This window comes from Pleurodeles waltl, chromosome 6 (genome assembly GCF_031143425.1).
Source record: "Pleurodeles waltl isolate 20211129_DDA chromosome 6, aPleWal1.hap1.20221129, whole genome shotgun sequence".
NCBI classification, from domain to species: domain Eukaryota; kingdom Metazoa; phylum Chordata; class Amphibia; order Caudata; family Salamandridae; genus Pleurodeles; species Pleurodeles waltl.
Window position 1 is genome coordinate 1,438,214,636 of NC_090445.1, and position 24,961 is coordinate 1,438,239,596.

A 24,961-nucleotide genomic window follows, 5' to 3' on the forward strand; every position below is an offset into this window, starting at 1 on the left:
TATGCATTCATGCCCCGTGCATCGTGCTCACAGTGCACTCACCTGTTGGTCTGGAGGCCCATACAGCATTCGGTGCTGGGTAGGACCCCATCCACCAGTCTCTCCAACTCCGCAGCGCTGAAGGCAGGGGCCCTTTCCCCAGTGACACAAGCCATGGTCGGTTCCAGACACAGGTCACAGCAGCACTTGCAGTGTAGGTCCTCTCCTGTTGAAGGTCAGGTAGCAAGCAAGTTAACAGATAGAAAATGGCGGTCACGTCCGCGGCGGTGCATACCGTCACTGCCGGCGTACATCACCATTCGCTACTATAACCCATAGGGCCGAATGTTAACCAATGAGGAGTTGCCTCCCGCAACGGCGCACAACTTCAGCATCATTACCTCATTTCCACCTGTCCATCCACACAGGAATGGCGGCCGCAATTTCAGTGGGGGTTGGGGTGCAGACCATGCACCTAACTGCGTCACAGCACACATAGGCACCATTTGGGCCTATACATCAACATACTGTTTCTGTCACAACATGCAATGCACTGTACATTTAGGAAATGTTGAAAACTCGCCAGATGCTCATCATTTTGCCCCCTAGATTCAAACGCTGAGGATGAATAGGAGATGGAGACATCCCCCCATATACAGGCCCCTGGTGAACTTGGCAACAATGGAGGACAGGCATATTATCCTCACCTACAGACTTGACAGGGCCACAATCCAAGAGCTGTGTGCCCAATTGGAGCCAGCCCTGATCTCTGCTATCCGTCACCTCACTGAGATCCCCTCTCTTGTGCAAGTCCTATCGGTGCTCCATTTCTTGGCAACTGGCTCCTTCCAAGTGACAAAGGGCTTGGCAGCAGGAATGTCTCAGCCAATGTTCTCAATAGTGCTGACCAGAGTGTTGTCTGCCCTGATGAAACACATACACAGCTACATTGTTTTCCCCCAGGTGGAGGATTTGGCTAGAGTGAAAGCTGACTTCTATGCAATGGGACATATCCCCAACATTATTGGGGCAATAGATGGTACACATATTGCCTGTGCCCCCACTCCCTGGAGAAATGAACAGGTGTTCAGAAATTGAAAGAGCTTTCACTCTTTGAATGTGCAGATAGTGTGCCTGCCGGACCAGTACATCTTCCATTTGGATGCAAAGTATCCTGGGTCTGTGCATGATGCCTTTACCCTGAGGAATAGCAGCATCCCATATGTGATGGCTCAACTCCAGAGGCACAGGGCGTGGCTAATAGGTGAGCCCATGGTCCCCACCAAGTATATATTGGTGTATAGGTATGGGGTTGGCCCTAAGGGTTTATATGTTGGTGTATAGGTATGGGGTTGGCCCTAACGGTTAGTGTCTGGCTAACAGATATCCCTTGGTATTTGCAGGTGACTCTGGTTACCCCAACCTCTCATGGCTACTGACCCCAGTGAGGAATCCCAGGACAAGGGCAGAGGAACGTTACAATGGGGCACATGGGCGAACAAGAATTATAGAGTGAACCTTTGGCCTCCTGAAGGCCAGGTTTCGGTGCCTCCATCTAACAGGTGGTTCCCTGTGCTACTCACCCAAGAAGGTGTGCCAGATCATCGTGGCATGTTGCATGTTGCACAACCTTGCCTTACATCGCCAGGTGCCTTTTCTGCAGGAGGATGAGGCTGGAGATGGGCATGTGGCAGCTGTGGACCCTGTGGACAGTGACGAAGATGAGGCAGAGGATGAGGATGTGGACAACAGGACAGCAATCATTCGACAGTACTTCCAGTGACACACAGGTAAGACACTAACTTCACCTTCCATTGCCGTTTTGAATTGTAAATTTTCACTGGCAGGCTGCTATTCCCACTACTATGGCCACTTACTGTACCCTTTGACATGTCCATTTACAGATATCTGTGCCCCACTCTGGCTCCTGGTGTATTGACTGCAGCAAACTACAGGTCATACCTAAGTATACATTACTGTACAGTTGAATTGCAATGTCTACAGATTGTGAAACAAATACATAGTTCAATCACTTGACAGACTCATCACTTGTATTTTTTACAACAATGTTTATTCATGTGCTAATAAGTGGATAGGGTATTGCTATAGGCTGGGGGGATGGTGGAGAGTCCAGGATAGAGTCCAATCTATTTGTATCACAGGTGCAAGGGGGCATAGGAAGTATAGCAATGGCAATTGAAGGTCGACAGGGTGACAGAGTGGGACACAAAGGTGACAATCAGGATAGTCTTATTTCCTGGCGGGGGTATTGGCAATGTTTTCTGGCTTCTGCCTGGATCGTAGGGTCCATTTGCGGGGTGGTTCTCCTTCTGCAGGGGGTGGGGTGCTGTGGCCTGTGGTTCCTGTGGCGGGGCCCACTGTCCACTAGCGTCAGTGGAGGTGGAGGTCTGTTCATCGGTGTGGCTAGTGTAAGGGGCCCGGTGGTGTGTCACTGCCTCCCTCATGGTGTTGGCCATGTCTGCCAGCACCCCTGCAATGGTGACCAGGGTGGTGTGGATGTTCCTCAGGTCCCCCCTGATCCCCAGGTATTGTCCCTCCTGCAGCTGCTGGGTCTCCTGCAACTTGGCCAGTATCTGGCCCATCGTCTCCTGGGAATGGTTGTATGCTCCCAGGATGTTGGTGAGTGCCTCGTTGAGAGTCGGTTCCCTGGGCCTGTCCTCCCTCTATCGCACAGCAGTACTCCCAGCTTCCCTGTTGTCCTGTGCCTCTGTCCCCTGAACCGTGTGCCCACTGCCACTGACTGCAGGTCCCTGATCGTCCTGTGTTTGTGGGGTGGGCTGGGGTCCCTGTAGTGGTGGACACACTGCTGATTGACGTGTCCTGGGGACCGAGGTATGGGCCCGCTGGGTGGGTGCTGTGGTGGTGTTTCCTGAGGGGGGAGGCTCTGTGGCGGTATGGGACTGTGCCTGGGTAACCGACTGTCCGTAGGTCCCTGATGGGCCAGGTTGGTCATCCTGATTCAGGCAAGCAAAGCTGCTGTCATCACTGTGGGCCTCTTCGGGGGGGGGGACAGGATATTGCTGGCACTTCCTTTCCGGTGACGTTGTGTGGGGGACCTGTGGGGATGTAAATGCAGTGTTATTGTTTCTGCATGCGACATCTTGTGCATGGGTGTGTTGACCTCTATGGTTGTGAGTGCCCTGTCAGCTTTGCCTTGTGTGAGTAGTTATTTTCTGGGCTGGGTGATTCTCTCTAGTGTGCATGCTGTGGTGATGGTTGTCCATGCAGGGCTGTGAGTGGTGTCCATGCATTGGTAGTGCATGCAGTGCTGGGTACTGGGATGGGTGGGTTGTGACGGTGGGGTGTATGTGAGGTGGTGGGGTGATGGGGGTGAGGGTACTGGTGGGGGTATGTGATAGCATGCAGGTAGGCGGCTGGTGATAGTAATAGAGATTTGACTTACCAGAGTCCAGTCCTCCTGCTACTCCTGCCAGGCCCTCAGGATGCAGTTTTGCCAAGACTTGCTCCTCCCATGTTGTTAGTTGTGGGGGAGGAGGTGAGGGTCCACCGCCAGTCCTCTGTACTGCTGTCTGGTGTCTTGCAACCACGGAACACACCTTTCCCCGTAGGTCGTTCCAACTCTTCCTGATGTCATCCCTTGTTCTGGGGTGCTGTCTCACGGCATTGACCCTGTCCACGATTTTCCGCCATAGCTCCATCTTCCTAGCGATGGATGTCTGCTGCACCTGTGATCCGAAGAGCTGTGGCTCTACCCGGATGATTTCCTCCACCTTGACCCTTAGCTCCTCCTCTGAGATCCTGGGGTGTCTTTGTGGTGCCATGGGTGTCGTATGAGTGGTGTGTGTAAGGTTGTGTGTGGTGATGTGTTGGGGTGTGTGCTTTGAGGTGCGTGGATGGTGTATGGGTGATGGTGTTCTGTGGGTGCTCTTGCTGTATCTCTCTCTAGTGGCAATTTTTGTTAGTCGTAAAGGGGTGGGGGTAATGTGGGTTGGTGTTTTATAGTGGTGTGGGTTTGCGTGTGTGGTGTGTGTATGTGTGTCAGGTGTGTGTAGTTTGAATTGTCCAATGTGGTGTTGTTTTGTATGTGTGTGTGTATTTTGAGCGTGGCAGTGTGTACTGCCTATGGTTTACCACGGTTGAAATTTCGCTGTGGTGATTCGTGGGTCATAATATTGTGGGCGTAGTTCTGTTGGTGTAACAGTGTGGGTTTTGGTACCACCAGTTTATCACTGACCTTTGGGCTGGCGGACTTGAGTGTGTGTCCCTATAGTGACGGATTGCTATTTGTGGGTCATAATATGGGTAGCGGTATACTGCCGCGGTTGTGGTATGTTGGCGGCAGTCAGCATGGCGCTAAGCGGGACTTACCGCCAATGTCATAACGAGGGCCAAAATGTTGCCAACTGATTGCAAAAAGCTATTTATCCTGTTCATGATACAAAGGGCTCAAGTACAGGCATAATCCAACGCTATGCCCAAATAAGGGAACTTTCTCAGTTGATCTATCCTTGATGCTCATCTAATGAGTCTTCACATTTTTAGAGCAGAAGATCATGATAAAGGTTTTAGACTAATTTGCCTTCAAATGTAAACATTACATGTAGACTACAAAGGCATCAAGTAACTATATGAGTCCATTCGCTCTTCATTAAAGCAAGACAGAATTGATTGACTGCAGAGCACTTTAATGGACCTTTTATTTACTACAGGAACATTCATCGCCCTTCTTGACCAAAACATATTCTAACGCATTCACAGAAAGCAGGAACAAAACAGGTGCTAGTACATATCCCTGGCACACATTCCGCCTTAAGCGGAAAGAGTTGATACATTCACCCACTCCCCCGTATCACAAAGGAACAATAAGATCAATATGTAATGCTCTAATAAAAATCTGCCAACCCAGCCAGAAGGCGAACAGCTGTTAGAATATCCTACAGTTTAAATCTGTTGACATGGTCAAATGTGCAGGATAGATCCATGAATGCTTGATGAAGCAAACAACGTTTTGCAATTTTATATTTGCTCACTAGCAAGTGCAGATGTAAACATTGTTCAAGAGTTCCATGACTTTTCCTGAAACAGTATTGGCTCACAGATAGACTCTTATTCTCTGTGGGACAAAAAACAGCCTATTCAAAACAATTTTACCAGTAATTTTCACAAGTGGAATCTATTAAGGAAATTGGGGTGACAACATTTCGGCTTCTGAACATTCCCCTTTTAAAAGACTGATACAATTATTGATGAAGGCCAAAAGCATGGGATACCAACTTTGTGTGCAGCGTTATTGGTATTTGTCAGGAGAGGAGCCCAGGATTCTCCTTGTAAAGATCAATAGGCACCCCATCCGGCCCTGCAAACTTTTTGATAGATTATAATTTATGGCATCCATTACTTCTTTCAGGGAAAAAGAGATATCTACGGGAAATATTGAAGAGTCACTATACTCATAAGATCATAGAAACTATCAGCAGGGCAATAAATCATACAAACGTGAATTAACTACTCTTCTGGGATAATATTCAAACTCACCTTGTTCTTTGGATTATTGGAAGATGTTAGGATTATCTAGCTTCCGGAAAGCCTGGGTATCTTTTAGTTTATAGAAATAAACCAACTTTTTTCATCTCTCAGGGCCTCATTATGACTTTGATGGTCAGAATGATCCGACCGCCAAGGACGCAGGCAGGAGGCTGCCCTCATACTTGCAACCTCCTCCAGTTGTATTACGGTGTTTCCACCGGGCTGACTGGTAGAACCCTCATATTACAAAATTTACACCAGTCAGAACACCAGAAACAGTGCCATGGCATTGGCCTTGCCGAGGCCAATGCTGTGGCACAATAGCAGTCTATGACTGCGCACTGCCTGCAGTGCAAATAGTGCTAATTCTGAGGGTACTGGTAGGAGGGCCCCTGCTCTGCCCATACCATTTGGCATGGACAGTGCCAGGGCCCACTTGCGGCCCCCAAGCAATGGCTTTTTGCCAGCCTTTTCATGGCGGGGACCTCGCCATGAAAAGGCTGGCGGAAAGAGGACTTGTGATCAGCACTGACCATGACTCCGAACGCCGCCACCACCACCCCTGGTTCTAGATGGTGGCGGTGGTCGTCTTGTGGTCTGACCGCCAGGGTTGTAATCTGGCAGTCAGGCCACTAGGAGTGTGGCGGTCCGACCGCCAAACTCATAAAATAGGTCCTCAGTCTGCAGATCCGCCTTTCTTTTTGTAAGATCCTCCTGATATTCTCTTCTACAATTTATTATTGCTTCTCTATTCTGAGGTTTATGTTTCTGTTGTCTTCTGAGCCTAGCGTCAGGGGCTCTACATATCTCATCCAACCACAATGGATTTTGACCATTATTATTTCCAACTGATCTAATAAGCAGAGCCCTAATATCGGTATTCAACTCCCTAAAACTTTAAAAAATAGTGCCAGAGCTGTTGACAAGGGACAAACAAAAGCTGATCAATTTCTTGTTACCGCCAATACCCCAACACAATAATATATCAATTTTTGCAGACTGCCAGACTAACCTTTGTCCTGAGTCCTTGGCTCAGACAAGGGACCACGGGGCAGCAAATGTTTTATGCTCCTTCTTTGGGACGACTAAAGAAACAGCTAAAGGATTGTGAGTGCTGTGTTCACTAGCCAAAACTTCCCCGTTTGTTACAACGTTAAACCTGCTCCTGGACACGAAGGTATACGCTCCAATTGTGGAGCAACTACCTCTGCCTATAAATGTTGGCACATACAACTCTTGATGGGTTATAACACCCTGGAGGTCATAAGTCACCAGATAGGTATATAACATATGACCCGCAGAGTCTTTAGGCTGAATGCGATCCTGCTCTTAGTGCAAACAGGGAAAGGCTGAAACTGAAGGCAATACTGTGGTACCAAGTGTAGCATTAAGATCACCTGCTAATGTAAGTTTAAACCCATTACCGAAAAATGTGTTTTTATTGGCAACATTGTCTACGAATCCAAACACTTTATGTAAGTTTTGATTGTCCTTGGTAGAAAATTAATCTCTATACAAATTCACAAGTACCATCCTAAATGCATTTCCCCACTTCAGGTTAAAGGCCTGGAGATTCCCCAGCACCGACCTCAATGGAAAGTGCCTTAATTTAGCAGTCAATCGAGACCTTGAGCCAAGAAGAAAGTCCCACTCTTGCATGGCCCAAAGGGGCTAAGGTTGCTGAAAGTCTTTTTTTAAGTTTGTGAAGACTTGTCACACAATGCCAAAGTTATTAGCAAACCAAAAAAATGCTTTTTCTATGAAAATGTGATCCTAAGAATAACTACCCAGCGACGACCACTATTATGTAATATAGGTGGTCATTATGACATTGGCGGCCAGGTGACTGCCAAGCCGGCGATGGTGGTAGTACCGTCTCCAGGCTGGCGGTAATGACCGCCAAATTATGACTACGGCGGTGACCCCTCCCATATATATCCAATGTACCACCCCAACTGCCAGTGTGGTACGATCACTGAATACGGCAGTAGCCACCTACAGGCCGGCGGCAGACAAGGACCCGCCCACCATATTATGACATAGCACACAATATAAAGGAAGACACTCACCTCCAGGGACACAGAGGAGTCTGTGCCTCCTTGAAGCCAGAACTGGAAGTCATCCTGATGCTCTACCACACTTTGGGCATCCAGGAGCACAAACACCGACGAAGACGACAACAGTGAGTACAACTGCCTAGCTCACAAGGGAGGGAGGGGAGAGTGACACACATACGCACAACACACTCCATACACAAATGCCACACACCCAGAACCAACTGCAGAGTAAATCAGCATTAACAGGACCCAGGAGCAAAGAAAGCCAGGACACATACCTCTGTTCCAAATACTGTTATCCAGTAGGATGAAGTGCCCAATTCCAAACAAATACAGGATTGCATAAATACATGCAGGGCTACTGGCCAGTTCAAAGTCTGAAAATGCCCAAAGGGCAAAGTCCAAGCCCAAACTTGACTCCTGAATACATCGGGACTTCACTGTGCAGGGGCATCATGTTGGAAATAGGCAGGCACCTCAGGGGGTGGGGGGGCTTCTTTTTGGGTGGGTGCCCTTGGGTTTTGGTTTTGAAGGGGGCTCCTTGGGTTTTGATTTTGGGGGGGCTCCTTGGCTTTGGATTTGGGAGGGGGCAGCTCTTTGCCCTTTCTTTTTTGGGGGGGGAGGAGAGGGCTTGGAGCGGGGGCCCAGAGTTCCACTCATGTGCCCCTTAGTGGCACCTGATGTCTTAGGGGGTGGGACAAGGCTAGATTTGGTGCTGGAGCTACTGGGCAGGGGATGGGACCTTTTGCTTACAGGCAAGAAGAGGGAGGGGGAAGGAAGAGGTCAGGGTAGAAAAAAGAAAAGTTTCTTAGGACTAATGGGGTGGGCCGTGGGAGGAGGTATGGGAGTGGAGGTAGAGGGAGAGGCTGTAGGAGGAGGAGGTGTGCTGGACTTGGGTGCAGGTGCATGGACAGTGTGCATGTGTGAGGTGGATGGCTGTTGGGTGTCTGAGTACGAGCGTTTGTGTGTCTTTGGGGGGGCAGACAGGGTGGGCGAGGTCAAACAGGATGTGTGGGTGGATGTTGTGGTGGTGGTGCTGGTGGTGACTGCGCTGTGCAGGTGGCAGGTTCTGTTGAGTGGAGGGGAGAAAGAAAGAGAGCACTGGATCAATCACAGAACCAACAGCACAGATGGCATACATTTCACTGTCACACACTGAGTCTAAGAATTGGCAGCATGACCACACTGGCATACCATTGGCTAAGTACCACAGCAGGTAGGAGCTAAACACTGCCATCTGCACACCAACTGGGACCAACTAAGCCCTGTCTGCCCTGGAAAGCCAGGTACCTAGCTATCAAAAACATGCATTACACCCAATAAACCTAAGCGGGATGATGTAGCTATGACTAAGACGGCATATTGGGGAATCCACTGACTAGTACCCTGCACCCAAAATCTTTTCCAGGCAACAGAAATGGTTTTCACACACACTGTACTAACCCCCTTGTGGCTGCTGTGATGCCCTCAAGTGCCCATTCAGCTCTGTGTATGCCACCGCTAGTATGCGGGCCTTCAGGGGGGTCAGGTTCTGACGGGCACCCCTCCCTCTTTGGGAGGCCGTCCCCAGCTGGGCCTCTGCGGTATTCCAGGCCCAGCGTCGCAGGTCCTCCCACCGTTTCCTGCATTGGGTACTCTGCCGGCTATGGACCCCCAGGGTCCGCACGTCCTTGACGATGGCACACCACAACTCTTTCTTCTGATGGGTGCTGACCTGCAGAGGAAACGCAAACAGAGGGACACCATGAACCACACAGTCCAGCCTGTCACACATATGGCCTCCATACTGCATTAGCCCCTCATCAGGCACATACATGACCCATACCTCTGCATTAACACTGCCACAAGCCATACCACCCCATACCATGTTCGTCTGGAGGCCCATACAACTACCCATACACGGGCAGGACCCCATCCATAAGCCTCTCCAAATCCTCGGATGTGAAGGCTGGGGCTCTTTCACCTGTTTCACGGTCCATGACAGGTTCCAGACACAGATCACAGCAGCACACAGAGTGGAGATGTAGTCATGTGGAAAGTCAGGAATCAAGTGAAGTGATAGACAGCAAATGGCGGTCACGTCCGCGGCAGTGAACACCGTCACTGCCGGCATTGATCATCATTGGTTCCTGTACTCCATAGAGCCCCATGTTAGCCAATCAGGAATTGCACGGCGGTGCAGAACGCCTTCCACCACGACGTCTAATGACGGCGGAGTGAGGTCCCTTCCACCTGTCCCTGCATACAGGACAAGCGGTTGCCATTTTCTAATGCTAGTACACATGTACTGATTATTTAGTGCATCATTGGTGTTGAATGTACACACCTAGACAATTCTAGTGTCCAACATGCATACATGCTCTATGTACACTCCTGTTGTGTGTCCATGGTTCCTGTTGTCACTCCCTTCTTACTTTTAGGTCACTTAGGTAACAGCCACTGGGGAGGAGGCAAGCACCCTTTTACAGACCCCTTGTGGACTTGGCTACACTGGAGGACCGACACATCATACTCACCTATGGTCTGGACAGGGCCTCAATCACAGAGCTGTGTGCACAATTGGAGCCTGATCTGCTGCCTGCTATCCGTTGCACCCCAGTAATAACCTGTCTTGTGCAGGTACTATCAGTGACCCATTTTCTGGCAACCGGCACTTTCCAGGTGACAGTGTGCTTGGCTACAGGAAAGTCACAGCCAATGTTCTCAATTGTGTTTGCAAGGGTTTGTCAGCCTTGCTCAAATACATGCAACTACATCGCATCCCCCACGGTAGGTGAATTGCCCACTGTGAAGGCTGGATTCCATGCAATGGGACACATACCACATGTAATTAGTGCCATTGGTAGGACCCATACTGCCTTAGTTCCCCTCTTCCACCCCCCCACCCCCCTCCCCGGCCAATGAAAAGTTGTACTGGAATAGGAAGCTTTTCAACTCAACCTTTGGCTCTGATTTCTACATTTTGGTGCAAAACTGCACTAACACAGTTTTGCACCAAAAAGTTTAGCACCAGCTTGCATTATTTCTGTGCACCAGCCGGGCACCATATTTATGGAATGGTGCAAGCCAGTGCAAAGCGTAGATTAGCGTAAAAAAATGACGTTAGTTGGGTGGGACTGAGAATAGGCACAATGATGCTCATGGGCATACCAGGAGGATTGTAGAAAGGAACATTGGTCTCCTGAAGGCCAGGTTCAAGTGCCTCCATCTGACAGGTGAATCCCTATGCTACTCCCCTGAGACGGTCTGCAAGATTGTTGTCTGCTGCATGTTGCACAATTTGGCCCTTAGACGCCATGTGCCCTATCTGGTGGATTAGAGGTTGACATTGCACCTGTGGAGGCAGTGGATAGTGAGGGCAGTCAGGAGGAGGAAGAGGAGGAGGATGTGGACAACAGGACACATATGATATAGCAGTACTTCCAGTGACACTCAGGTAAGACTATTGAACTAAACATTTCTTCATTTCAGTTTTGTGCTGTGTGGCTGTTGCATAATGCCAGTCACTACCTTTGCATCCCACCTGACTGTCATCTATTCCTTCCCATATTGATGTTGGTGTGGTTACCACAGTGTAATGCCTGGATGTGTACAGACTACTGAGACACATTTGTAGGATGGATCAACATATTACTGGACATTTTCACAGGATCATGCAGTTGATTGCAGTACAATACATTGTATATTTACTTCAGATAAAGCACTATTACTCAAGTTGTGTCCAAGGTGTTTATTAAGAAATTGGTATACAATGCAAAGTGCAATAGAGTGTGGTGATGGTTGGGAAAAGTCCAGTGTAGTGGGCCAGTCTGTTTGTTGCACAGGTCTAGTGTCCAAGGGCCTATAGGGAGGGGAGCTCAAAGTGGACAAGGTGTCACAGTGTGACACAATGGGGACATTCAGGAGGGGCTCATTTCCTGGCAGTGGTCTTGGTCTTGGCAACTGTCTCTGGTGTCTGTCTGGGTCGCAGGGAACGTTTGCGGGGTGGTTCACCTTCTGTAGGGGTACAGGTGCTGGTGGCCTGTGGGTCCTGTGGCATGGCCGCTTGTCCACTAGCTGCAGCAGACGTTGATGGCTGTTGGGTGGAGAGACTAGTGGAAGTGGCCCACTGATGTGCTCTGTCATCCAGCATGGTGTTGGCCATGTCACCCAGCACACCTACAATGGAGGCCATGTTGGCATTTATGCCCTGCAACTGCTGCATGACCTCCTGGTGGTGTACCCCCTGCAGCCGCTGGTACTCCTGCATGATGTTGATCACCTGACCCATCCTGTCCTGGAATTGTTAGTATGCTCTAGGATATTTGTGAGTGCCTCCTGGGCAGTGGGCTCCCTGGGCCTGTACTCCCCCGGCGCAGAGCTGTCCTCCGAGTATCCCTGGCCCCCTGTGCCTGTGTCCATTGAATGGTGTGCTCACTCCCACTGACATCAGGCCCTCATTGTCTTGCTGGTGTGGTATGGACTCGGGTCTCTGTAGAGGTGGGCACACTACTGATTGATGTGTCCTGGAGACAGAGGTGTGGGGGCGTTGGCTGGCTGTTGTGGTGCTATATTCCGAGTAGGGGGGCTCTGTGGTAGACTGGCTGTGGGATAGGGTGGCTGACTGACCCGTGGTCCCGGATGGGCCAGGGAGTTCATCCAGATCCAGAGCTCCTGAGTTGCTGTCATCACTGGGTCATCTTCTGGTGTCGGGCTAAGTAGCCGTTGCACCTCCTCACCGCTGACATTGGCTGGGCACCTGTGGGGGATGTAAGTGATGTATTAGGCTACATGTCTGCGACATATTCCACATTTCTAGCTTTACCAATGTTATTGCTGTTACCCTCCCAACTTTGGTTGTGTATGGTGATGGATTGTGGGATTGGTAGTTCTACATGCTGTGAATGCATTGGTGGTGGGTGTGCATGCAGAGCTGGAAGGGATGTGCATGCAGTGGGAATGGCATTCAGGGCGTGGCATTTAGTTTGGTAATTGGTGTGGTGCACTGTATGGGATGGAGTGGGGTGATGGGAGTCAGGGTGAGGGGTCGTGGTCGCATGCAGGTATGGTGGGGGTGATAGATAGTAAATGTTGACTCACTAGTGTCCAGTCCTCTAGCTACTCCAGTGAGTCCCTCAGGATGCAGTATTGCCAAGATTTGCTTGTCTCATGCTGCCAGCTGTGGGGGTGGGGTGGTTTCCTTATGTCATCCCTTGTGTGTGGATGTAGTCCTACGGCGTTCACCCTGTCCACGATTCTCCTCCAGAGCTCCATCTTCCTGGGAATGGAGATCTGCTTCACCTGTGCTCCAAACAAGGGTGGCTGTACCCTGACTATTTCCTCCACCATGACCCGCAACTCCTCATCATTGAACCGGAGGTGCCTTTGTGGAGACATGTGTGTTGTGTGGATGTGTTGTGCAGAGGGTGATGTGTAAAGTGGTGGGGTGTGTGGTGTGTGAAAAAAATGGGTAGCTGTGGTATGTGTGTGCAGTTGTCTCTGGGATTGGTGTGGCAGAGTGTAGCAGTCTTCTTGTGTTTGCAAAAGATTGTGGGTGGGTATTTTATAGTGCTGTTGGTTGGTGTGTGGGGTGTGTGCATTTGTGTCAGGTGTGGGTTTCTGGTTCTGGCCAATGTTGCCTTGTTTTGTTTTGAGTGGCCATATCCGCCGCAGCGGTGTACACCGCCAATGTTTTACCACCATTGAATGTCCACTGAGGTGATTCTGTGGGTCATTATTTGGAGGGCGTTGTTTTAGTGGCGTAACGGTATGGGTGGTGGTACTGACAGTTTATCACTTTCAGTAGATCTGGAGGATTTGTGGTTGTGGCTCTTTTCTGTCAGTTTTGTGTGTGTGTGTCATAATCTGGCAGGCAGATGTTCGCCTCTGTGGCGGTATGTTGGCGGCAGTCAACGCAGTGGTATTCGTTTTTTACTGCCAATGTCATAATGAGGGCCGTAGTGTCTTAAATATCACTTACAAAATATTAAACCAACTGGAGTGTAGATTTGCTATTATTAAACTCCCAATAGATGAAATTTTTGTAGTCGATATTTAGGACACTGAGGGCAAGATATATGAATTTTTGTTTTGTGACTCGCAATTTGCAATCTGTTTGGGAATTGCAAATTGGGAATTGCTAAAGAAAATGTACAACAATGTTAATCACACTGTTAACGATTCCCAATGGGGTAGCAAAAGACCTACCTCATCAATATTCATGAGGTGGGCTGCAATTTGCAGCCCAATTGGGAATGGACGCAATCACAGGGATGGTGGTCTGCTGGGGACAGCAGACCACCATATCTGTGACTGCTTTTTAAATAAAGCGTTTTTGTTTCCTAATGCAGTCAGTTTTCCTTAAAGGAAAACAACATGCATTACAAAAAAAAAAAAAAGTTTTCTTATCATTTTTTCAGAGCAGGCAGTGGTCCATGGAACCTTTGCCTGCTCTGAAAAAAGTTTTGCATCCCCATTCACAAAGGGGAAAGGGTTCCTTGGGGACCCCTTCCTGTTTGCAAATGGGTACCACCAACTTGAAGTTTGTGGTAATCTGTGAATGTTTTGCAACCGCATTCTGGTTGCATAACATTCACACATACTAGTGCGACTCGCTATTAGGACAAGATGCCCTTGGCATAGCCCTCTCCTAATAGCGACTCGCAAAAACATTTTGCAATTTGGTAATAGATTCCCGAATCACAAAATGGAGTCTGTACATGCAAAAATATTTTTTTTCATTTGCAAACGGCCCAACTCTGCGAATCGGACCATTCGTAAATGCAAAAATCCCTTGTACATCTGGCCCTAAGGGTCTTACTTAGCCCTTGGCTGGTTGTACTCCATTTCGCCATGGAAGTGAAGGGATGTACTCCTCTTACCTTGTGGAGAGCAACATTCGATATGGTGGCTTCCCTGGTGGTCCTAAATAGGAGAAAAAAAATACTTTGGACCATCCACCCAAATAGGACAGATGGCCTGAGATATTTTGACAGATGTCAGTCAGGCCATCGGCCAAAGGTTTTCACTGGTAGAAACAGTGGAGGCACCACAGGTGGAAACATGATGGCTCTCCTGAATCTAAATAGAGCTGGTGAACAGGGAGCTTGGGGGACAGGGGAGTCTGCTATATTTCTGGCAGAAAACTGGCAGAGTACTCTGCCTGGCACTGCTAACTCTAAATTTGAATATCTATGGACGAATATTGATACTTAGGGCCCCATTACGAGTTTGGCGACCTGAGGACCGCTAAGTTGGCGGTGTCAGACGGACTGCCAACAGGCTGGCGGAAAGGACCACCAAATTATGAGTATAGTGCTGATGCCAATGGAATACTGTCAAAGCACTGCCGACACCACCAGTGCGCTCAGATAGCCGCGGACGATTAACGCCACCAACATTCCAGTGGAGACCATATTTCCGTTGGACTCATTATGACGCTGCACACCGCCAACCTTTCTGCCACAGTAGGACCACCACAGAAACCCAGGTGGAGATGAACTGGATAAAAGAAGACACTCACCTCCAGGAAGCCTTACTCGTCCGGAGCTGCCATGGAACCACAAGTAGACATCATCTTGTTGCTCCTGCCTGCCGAAAGACAACGGAATCATCACCAACGAGGGCAACAGCAACTGTAAGTACACACACTCACCTGTTACATTTGGTTATTGGCAAAATTTGTATAGACACATAACATACCATAGGGAGAGGGGTGCGAGGGCTATACACGTAACAGTTCAGTGAAATGCACTCTCACATACAGCAACAAATACACCCACACATACACAGCACACACTCTGCAGCCAGCACATACACCACACATCAAGAACAGTTATGCATGGCAAAACAGCACAGGCCTAGTCTCACAGAATCCCATACAACATATCAACAGTACACCCACAATGCACAATCAAAAACACATTGTCAAGCAATCACAACAAACACTTGCCAAGGACTCATAACACATACAACACAATGTAAAACCAACTGGGAGCAAACACACACAAATACACCATCATGCAACTTAGCAATCGACACACATATCACACACACACACACAGCACTTGGTACCTATCATAACATGCACAATACATGCACACTCACACAGTCAAAGCACACAAAACCACACACTACAACAAACACATGTCAACACAAACACAACACCATGGCAACAACATGTCAGCAACATACACATGCCCATCACACAATACACACCCTATCCCTAGGGGACAATAGCACTGCACACCCTCACAGACTGCTCAAACAACACAGGAAGCTCAAGCACCACACACACAAACAGTGGGACACAACCAATGTCCGCCAGGAACAACTCAATCCTAGGAAAGGAAATTCAGGAAAAAGATGTAACCAGAAAACCAATAACTGGTTGGTTATAATATATTAATCTTATTTTACAAAAAAAATTAAGTCCAAGGCCTTTGGCCTGTCCCTATAAATAAATGTCCATTGCCCCAGAGGCACAAAGTAGTGACCCAACTTGACTTCTGACCGCCATGTAACCTTCACAGGTAGGGGTATCAAAGGGCAGGCAGGCACCTCAAGGACTTTTGGGTGGTGGTGGGGTGGTTGGGTCTAGGCTGGGAAGTGGGGTTTGGGCCTAGGCTTGGGATGGGTGCTTTTGTTTTGGCTTGTGGAGTATTGGGTCTTCTTGGGAGGGGTCGACTTCTTGGTGGGGGAGGGGTATGGGTACTGGCAGGGGGGGTAGGGGAGGCTTTGGAAGTGGAAGGGGTGTCCTTGGGGAGGGAAACATATCTTTTAGGGGTGTCACAGGGGAGAACAGTAGGGAAAAGGTTAAACTCCGAGAGGAAAGCTTTCTTAGACACATGGGGACGGTCATAACATGAGGGTTAGTGTGTGGAGGTAGAGGGAGTGGTTGTAAGAGGTGTTGGTGTGGATATCTTGGGTGCATGTTTGTGGGAGGTATGCTTGTGGGTGAATGTTGGGTGGGTGAGTGAGGGCGTCTTGGGCTGATGGGGATGGAGGTGCTGGGGAATACCGTGGTGGGTGGGTGGCTGTTCGTTGGTGTGATGAATGCAAGTATGGTGGATGTGCTGCATTTAGGCGTAAATGTGGTTGTGGTGTCTGCGGGTGTGATGACTAGGGTGGATGTCCGAGGGTCTGCTGTGATGGTGTCTGTGGGTAGGATAGGTGTGGTGGCTGCAGCACTGAATGATGGTGTGGTGTCTTCAGGTGTATCAGGTGTAGTCCTTGGGGAGGGAAACATATCTTTTAGGGGTGTCACAGGGGAGAACAGTAGGGAAAAGGTTAAACTCTGAGAGGAAAGCTTTCTTAGACACATGGGGATGGTCATAACATGAGGGTTAGGGTGTGGAGGTAGAGGGAGTGGTTGTAAGAGGTGTTGGTGTAGATGTCTTGGGTGCATGTTTGTGGGAGGTATGCTTGTGGGTGAATGTTGGGTGGGTGAGTGAGGGCGTTTATGTGTCTTGGGCTGAGGGGGATGGAGGTGCTGGGGAATACCGTGGTGGGTGGGTGGCTGTTTGTTGGGTTGATGAATGCAAGTATGGTGGATGTGCTGCATTTAGGTGTAAATGTGGTTGTGGTGTCTGCGGGTGTGATGACTAGGGTGGCATATCTGAGGGTCTACTGTGATGGTGTCTGTGGGTAGGATAGGTGTGGTGGCTGCAGCACTGAAAGATGGTGTGGTGTCTTCAGGTGTATCAGGTGTAGTGTCTGTGATGCTGGGGGTGGTATGGGTGTCAGGGCAGGTAATGACTGTTGCTGTGTATGCAGGTGGATGTTGGTGGATGTTGCTTGTGTGTATGCCGGTGGTGTGTTTTGTGGTGCTTATATTTGTGTGCACTACCGTTGGATGTTGAAGTGAACGCATGCCTGTCTGTTTGTGTGCTTTGACTGGGTCGGGAAGGGGGGGAAATAGGATTGGAAAGAGGAAGGTGGAGGGGGAGCGGTAGACAAAGGATGACTGTCTGCCATCAGCATGGAGGCCAGAGCCTGAAAAGATCTCTGTAGGCCAGCCAGTGCACCGGGAATGCCCTCCAGAAACGCATTACTCTGTTGTATCTGAGTTGTCAGTCCTTGGATAGCATTCATGATGGTCGACTGACCCACAGAGATTGACCTCAGGAGGTCAATAGCCTCCTCACTGAGGACAGCAGGGGTGATAGGGGATGGGGCAGAGGTGCCTGTGGCAAAGGAGACACCAATCCTCTTGGATAGGCGGGCACTGCCAACTGGGTTGGGAGCTACAGGGAGGGAGGTGATAGAAAGGGGGGTGGTGGACAGAGATTGTGCTGGGGTGGTCCCAGGTGAGTTTGCCACCACCAGGGAGTGGTCACTGGAAAAAGATTCTGAGAATGATGTACAGGATCCGGTCTCCCCTGTGGCACTCCCCTTTCCCTCCGGGCCACTGGGTCCCTCGGTGTTGGTGTTCTCATGACCGGAGGTCCCGTGGCCAGTAGCTTTCCCACTCGCCTGTGCCCCATCTCATTTGCCTCCTGATGCTGATGCTGCAAAACAGAAAGTAAGGTATAGTCATCACATTCTTTACATACCACTTCAATCATACTTTACACATTGGTAACATTACATCCAGTTGCCCAACACGTCCAGGTAGTACCACTTAAGTGCCAACATCATGTTACAACAATATACAATGTGTGTTCCTCCATAAAAACATTTTTACACACCGGCTCAGATACCTATCTCACACCTACAATACCATGATATCAGTAGACCTATCACACTGACCATTCCATGACAAAGTGGCATGATACAGGGTCCCTATCCACAGCAAGATAGTCAAACAACCAAGCTACAGTTCATAAATGTGACATTGATTTCCACATTCCAAATGCACAAACTCAACACATACTAACAAATAAGTCGAATGTCATGTACCCTGCAAAGAAACATATTGTCTAGTATTCCTAAGAAAGCTTGATGTGCACAAGCCATTACCACTTCAAGTCACATAGTTAAAAATATGCACAATGGATATATGCAATCATGCAACTCCTCTAATTGCCATACTCTAAATCATTTTAGATGAAAGCGTCTAAACACATGTCACCTACACATGTACCAATAGTGATGTATGGAAGGATTGTAAATACAGTGTGGACCAAGGCATCTAAGTCATTGTCCTCCTGAAAACAAAGTATATCCGTTATATAAGTGCCTAATAAGTTCAGAGCATTTACCCATACACAACAACAGCTAGTATATCTTCTGTTTCTAGTCAATGGACCACTGTCATGTGCATAAAAGTGACATTCAGAATCACCTCATCATTAATTATTCCGTGAATAGCCCAATGACTGCCTGGGTGGCAACATCCCTATCCACACATCAGACATGACTACCTTTCCATCTGTCTGTTAAAACTTTCTGAGGGACAAACCACATCATATGCTACAGCAATACTGAGGCACTTGTTGATCCAGTATCAATTAACAACAATATTTACATCAGTTCCTGCAATATTAAGTTCTATGCAATAATTTAACATTAGTAGACTCAAAGAGAGGCAGTAACAATAACATTCCAAACTTCAGGTTCCCCACATGTGATTTCATTTTTATCCGGGTTACTTTTATGTGCCCTCTCACAAAATATCTTTAGAATCACAATAAATATAAAAATTCCAACATTTTTATTTCCATTAATTCATATTGAATGTCCTCTCATCGGCTTTCATGTATTTCCACACTCCTCAGTGTTCAAAACATAAGTCCATTTCTTATACCAAGTAAACCGAAGAATGGTTCCATGTCACTTTCCTACTTCATTATTATAAATTCTTGATTAGTCATCCATCCTTCATATAAATTATTACCTAATGAAAAGTCCAAATTCCTTATAACGACCTCACAGCCAACACGTGTTTTGTCGCTTGACTTCTTCAGGGCTGAGATTTAGTCGCTTCATAGCATATAAACCTTCCTGGATATCAAGAGTCATGAAAAAAATAAAGTCATCAACATAAATGAATAAATACTCTTAAAGTCCATTCAGTCTAAAACAGAAGAAGAATTGAAAGAAAGGACCCCACTTGAATGGTCAGTACCCTTAAACCTAATCATACCTCAATCTGATAACCTGTTAGTATAGAGAGACACCCATTGTGAGTCCTATCCAACCAAAAACAAATATCACCAATAGTGCCAAAGATATATTAGCCAATATCAAAATAGCAACAACAACCATATTTGTACTAGTACGTGTAAAAGATGACCAGTTTACTGCCACACTATGTGCAAAGATGTTCTGCTTTCCCTCTTATCTCATAACCGAGCTTACAGAACCTCTCTGGAATGCACTTCTAAGTTTAAAAAAGACATTTATTTTTATTAATTCCCCACCCACAAGTTCCTGAGAGACGAAATTAGTAGATTGGAAGCACACGTTCAAAAGTAGTCGCAGCAATGAAAGCAAAATATATCAAAGTACTTCTCAGTTGCAATGCACACAGCAAATATAGGTGAAGACATTGATAGCATAACTTCAAAGCAAAGCATAAAAGTCAAAATTCATCACCGTATGGGAAAGTAGGGCCTATATTCAGCTTCATCTTTCTGGGGTCTGCAAGTTGATGACTCCGGTCAACTGCGAGAAAGAGATTCTCTACCCAAACGGGAGGCAGGCAACTGACGTCTAGTTCCTGTCTGAAGTCAAGCAGATTTAAATCTAACTCACTGTAGCCCAGAGTCATCCTTAAAAGCAAACTCAGTGTGAGAGCCGAAGAACCTTGGAGAGGGGCCAATTCTCCTGAGCTCACTCGCTCTCAGACTGGATTGCGAGGTAAACACAAAATCTACGTGCTCTTATCAGCTAAGGTCTGGTGTGAAGAAAACAGCTTGGTCCATCTTGTGGAAAAACACAGCTTGGAAAAACACAGCTCATCTGCAATGTCTCAACTGCAATGTCTAACTCCATGTTAAAGCCAATAGGCAGCTAACCTAAATATCAAATATAGGGGGTCATTCCGACCCTGGCGGTCCATGACCGCCAGGGCCGGGGACCACGGAAGCACCGCCAACAGGCTGGCGGTGCTTCCTGGGCTATTCTGACCGCGGCGGTAAAGCCGCAGTCAGAAAAGGGGAACCGGCGGTTTCCCGCCGGTTTTCCCCTGGCCCAGGGAATCCTCCATGGCGGCGCTGCTTGCAGCGCCGCCATGGGGATTCCGACCCCCTTCCTGCCAGCCTGTTTCTGGCGGTTTTCACCGCCAGAACCAGGATGGCGGGAACGGGTGTCGTGGGCCCCCTAACAGGACCCCATACAGATTTTCACTGTCTGCTTTGCAGACAGTGAAAATCGCGACGGGTGCCACTGCACCCGTCGCACCCCTGCAACTCCGCCGGCTCCATTCGGAGCCGGCTTCCTCGTTGCAGGGGCTTTCCCGCTGGGCCAGCGGGCGGCCTTTTGGCGGTCGCCCGCCGGGCCAGCGGGAAAGTTGGAATGGCCGCCGCGGTCTTTTGACCGCGGGGCGGTCAAACCGCGGTAACCGCATGGCGGGCGGCGACCACCGCCCGCCGCGGTCAGAGTGACCGCCATAATGTCTAATGTCATGTCAAAGCCAATAGGCAGCTAAATTGAATACAAAATGTAATGGCTAATGCCATGTCAAAGCCAATAGGCAGCTAAACTGAACAGAACATATAGGGGGTCATCACAACATTGGCGGTAAAAGCCGCTTACCGCCGTGCAGAAGACCGCCAACACACCGCCGCGGCCGCGGAATTCCGCCACAGCTATTATGACCCACATTTCGGAATCCTACAAAATTCAGACACCCACACAATTCCGCCACATCAAAGGCCAGTGATAAACTGGCAAAAACAAAACCTCCACCGTCACGCCAACAGAAATACGCCCACGCTATTACGACCCACTAATCCACGTGGCGGTCTTTCAACCGCGGTATTCCATTGGCTCAAAATACACACACTTCTACAAAACACCGCCACATTGGACAATTCAAAATACACACACCTGATACACATACACACACCACTCCCACACACCCAATACAATATAAAACACCCACCCACATCACCCACAAACCCCTACTACCAAAAATTCCAAAAGAAGGCCAGAGAGAGACAGCACCAGCAAGAACAACAGCATCCACAGGCACTCAACACCATCACCCACACAACTTCCACGCACAAAACACCACACCCCACTACATATCACCACACTTATCACCACACACACCACCCCACACATCACCCACACCACCCCATGGCACGGCAAAGACACCCCAGGTTCTCGGAGGAGGAGCTCAGGGTCATGGTGGAGGAAATCGTCCGGGTAGAGCCACAGCTATTTGGAGCACAGGTTCAGCACACCTCAATTGCAAGGAAGATGGAGCTATGGCGAAGAATAGTCGACAGGGTCAACGCAGTGGGACAGCACCCAAGAAATCGGGACGACATCAGGAAGAGGTGGAACGACCTACGGGGGAAGGTGCGTTCCGTGGTCTCCAGACACCACCTGGCGGTACAGCGGACTGGCGGTGGACCCCCACCTCCTCACCCACAACTAACAACATGGGAGGAGCAGGTCTTGGCGATTCTGCATCCTGAGGGCCTCGCAGGAGTCGGTGGAGGAATGGACTCTGGTAAGTCAAACCTTTAACTACCATATCCCCCACCCTACCTGCATGCTATCACAGACCCCCACCCTCGCCCCCTCCCCTATCACTTCAACTCCTCACTAATGTACTAATAACACAAACCACACATCCCAACACCAAGCCCTGCATGCAACAACAAAGCATGGACACCCATCACTAAAGCATGCCCACTGCACATACCCATAACACCCCCGTCAACCATCATCACACAATCCTCACACAGGAATGCTAGCACTGGGGTACACGGTCACCCACCCATTGCACACCATGACACACAGATGCAATAATCATGCTTTTACACCCCTGCAGGACCACTACCCAACGTCACCAGACAGGAGGGTCCAGACATCTCCACCCCACCCACAGAAGAGGCCCACAGTGATGACAGCAGCTCTGTCCAACTGGATCCAGATGACCAGCCCGGACCATCGTGGGCCTCGGGACAGTCGGTTCCCCTCACACAGGCACAGCCCACCACAGACCTTCCACCCTCTGGTAACACCAGCACAGCACCCACCCAGCGGGCCCATACCTCCGTCCCCAGGACACGTCAATCAGCTGTGTGTCCACCACAACAGGGAACCCAGGATAACCCACCACCTCAACAACAACAGGGACCTGGGGGCAGTGGCAGTGGGCACACGGTCCAGGGGTCGGAGGCCCAGGAACACAGGGGAACTGGGAGGGCTGCTGTGCGACAGGGGGAGGACAGGCCAAGGGAACCCACTCTCCACGAGGCCCTCTCCTCCATCATGGGAGCCTACCACCACTCCCAGGAGTCGATGGCAACGGTCCTAGCCAAGTTTCAGGAGACCCAGCGCATGCAGGAGGATCAGTATTTGGGGTTCAGGGAGGAACTCAGAACCATCAGCTCCACCCTGGGCACCATCGTAGGGGTGCTGAAGGAAATACTAAACATCAGGAGGGACACTGTGGCACTACAAGGGGCCCCTGACACTAGCATGGACGATGAACTGCCTACCACCTCCACCGGCGCTAGTGGACAGGAGGCACCGCCACAGGACCACCACACCAGCACCCCACCCCCTGCAGATGGAGAACCACCCCGCAAGCGGTCCCTGAGATCCAGGAACAAGACAGAGCACGATGCCAAGACCCCCGCCAAGAAATGAGACCCACTTTGTAACCCTGTCTATATTGGAACTACCCCAGCTCCACTTCCTATGCCCATATGGGCAAGTCACCTGTGAGACTAACAGACTGGACTCTGCCATGGACATTCCTCCACCATCCCCCCTCACCATTTTACAACCCCCTCCAATAAACACCCTTGAAGCACAAAACAATCTGGAGTCAGTCTGTGATTTCGAAATGGTGTATTAGCAATGACAGTGACAAAATGCTTTTTCAAATGTAATGTCAACATACCTATGTCACACAGCTCAAGTCCATGAGGAATCTAAGCAGATCACACACGTTGGAAACCACACCTGTGAAACCGTAAGGGAAAATGACAACTCAGTGACCATACACTGGGTGAAATCGACAGACAGGATAGAGGTAGAAGGGCTAAAGTACTTGTAGTAGGCAGGAATGTTTTCTCACCTGTGTGTCACTGGAAATATTGCTGGATAGTCCCTGTTGTCAATGTCTTCTTCATCACTGTCCACAGGCTCCACAGCTGCCACAACACCGCCATCTGGACCATCCTCCAGCAGAAAAGGCACCTGTCGTCGCAAAGCCAAGTTGTGAAGCATATAGCAGGCCACGATGATCTGGCACACCTTCTTTGGTGAGTAGAATAGGGATCCACCTGTCATATGGAGGCACCTGAACCTCGCCTTCAGTAGGCCGAAGGTGCGTTCGATCACCCTCCTAGTCCGCCCATAGGCCTCATTGTAGCGTTCCTCTGCCCTGGTCCTGGGATTCCTCACTGGGGTCAGTAGCCATGACAGGTTGGGGTAACCAGAGTCACCTAATAGCCACACCTGGTGCCTCTGGAGTTGACCCATCACATAAGGGATGCTGCTATTCCGCAGGATGTAGGCGTCATGCACTGAGCCAGGGAACATAGCATTTACCTGGGAGATGTACTGGTCTGCCAAACATACCATCTGTACATTCATGGAATGATAACTCTTCCGGTTCCTGTACACCTGTTCACTCCTGTGGGGGGGGACCAAAGCTACATGGGTCCCATCAATGGCACCTATGATGTTGGGGATATGTCCAAGGGCGTAGAAGTCACCTTTTACTGTAGGCAAATCCTCCACCTGAGGGAAAACGATGTAGCTCCGCATGTGTTTCAGAAGGGCAGACAACACTCTGGACAACACGTTGGAAAACATAGGCTGGGATATCCCTGATGCCATGGCCACTGTTGTTTAAAATGACCCACTTGCAAGGAAATGGAGCACTGATAGCACCTGCACTTGAGGGGGGATCCCTGTGGGATGGCGGATTGCTGACATCAGGTCTGGCTCCAACTGGGTACACAGTTCCTGGATTGTGGCACGGTCAAACCTGTAGGTGATGATCAAATGTCCACCAGCGGTCGGTACACCGGAGAATTCCGCCATCTCCTCACATGTCCCAGTCGACGGTGCCTAGGAAGGACAACAGCGACCACAGAGTCAAACAACTCAGAGGTATGTGCGCACAGTCTACACAGAACACCATTCATACACAGAATCTGGCCTGTATTTGTGTTGCGCGACAAGGCCTAGGTCTGTGTGACGCAGTTGTGAATTAGGCCATGTGGGCCCCTGAAATGGCGGCTGCCTGACCTCTAAAGTGGGACAATGGGATGTGAGGTAACTGCGCTGGCGTTGTACACCGT